Genomic DNA, 1,717 nt, shown 5'->3' on the forward strand with positions numbered 1-1,717 from the left:
TGATGGATGATGGATGGATGGATGAATGATGGATGGATGGATGGATGGATGATGGATGATGGATGGATGGATGATGGATGGATGAGGTTTCTGTGTGGTGGAACATATTGATCATGTTGGATCCAGTGATGTTTCTGCTTGATTCTCTCAGATGTTGTGTTTCTTCCTCTCTGAGCTGCAGAGTGTAATTAGATGTAAAGTAATAAATCAGATAAAGTTGTATTGAGTTCTGGAACAGAGCCTGAACCTGAGAGCCTTTAATGATAAATAATCTGATAATGATAGAAACATTGAATGACCTCCAGATCGGGGCTCAGAAGGACCCCAAACCCCTGAGCCGATCCCTGCGGCCTTCAACGGACACCTTCAATCTAACCCCAGCTATACCATGAACCATGTTAGGGACTTAAATCCTGACCAACCAGCTCCTTTCCTTTCTTCTCAGACCCATCGAGAACCGATCCAGACGCCTCCCTCTGGGAGGTTTCGGATCAAATCCCAAACGAGGCCAAATGAAAAACCCGCAGGAGAACTTGCCACAACAGATGGCTGCTGACACTCTAACTGCTGCACCGTGATGAGATAAATATGAGCTGCTGCCAAAACTGCAGCAGAGCTGGTCGGACAGCAAGGATGCACATGCAAGCACACACCTCTGATAGTTTACCTAATTACAAGGAAATGACTGTGAGCAATCACAGCACATTCAGCACACAGACACGCCAAGCATCGCCTGACAGAATAACAACATTATAGCTGTTATTAGTCCAGATGGGAGCTTTTATCTAACCACTTAATGCGGCGACTCTCTCACCAAATATGTGCAGCTGTTCACGTTTCTCTGCGTTGTTTCCATAAAACATGATAAATCTGATTCCCTCGTTATTTACGGGTTAACCACAGCAGAGGTGAAGAGGAGCGCTGGCATGCGTAAGGAGGGTAAAGGTTCACTCTGAGAGGAAACCTGAAACTGTCCAGGAGCCAAAGTCAACAAACATGCAATGTGGTTCACCCTGTCTGAGACGAACGCCAGCAGCTCCCGCCGTGACTCAACTCCGCCTCACCCACAGGCACGGGCGCATCGCAGATGGCAGCCGGCAGGTGAGGGCATTCCCTCTGCAGAGAGGGGGGGGAATGTTGCTGCAAAAAGGGTTAGAAATATGCAAATAGATAAGATGATAAGAAGAAACATCACCTATAAAGTTACTATCAAATCACCCTAACTCCTAACCCTTACCTGGGCAGGTCAGAGGTCAACAACCGACCTGTTCACCAAAGGGTACTGGGTAAGTTCCCCTACTGGAACAATGAACCCAAGGAGTGGCAGTCCAGGACTCAGGACCTTAATCACGACCCAGTCTTCAATGCACAGCCAACACCCACCACATCGTCTAATTTGGTTTTTACCAAATTAAACTACAACTGGACTCCTTCAAACTGTCAACTTTCCCCCAAACAGCCTCACCTCCCCTGGTCCAGCTTAGGTGATTAGGCTGTGGATGCATTGGGACGTAGGTTTCTGGAGGATACCCAATCAGGTGTTGATCTTCATGGTCTTATTTCATAGTTTTCTATAATGTCTATTTCAGCTAATCTTTTCTGATTTCCTTCTCTTACTCTAATTATCTGGGTTCTACATAATTTTAATGGTTTCGTCTTTGCCGGACCTTGACCATTTGTACTAATGAGAGTTCTTAGAGGGGTGCATTTCATTTAT

Source organism: Cyprinodon variegatus, unplaced genomic scaffold (assembly GCF_000732505.1).
Source record: "Cyprinodon variegatus isolate N-32 unplaced genomic scaffold, C_variegatus-1.0 Scaffold705, whole genome shotgun sequence".
Classification (NCBI taxonomy): Eukaryota; Metazoa; Chordata; class Actinopteri; order Cyprinodontiformes; family Cyprinodontidae; genus Cyprinodon; species Cyprinodon variegatus.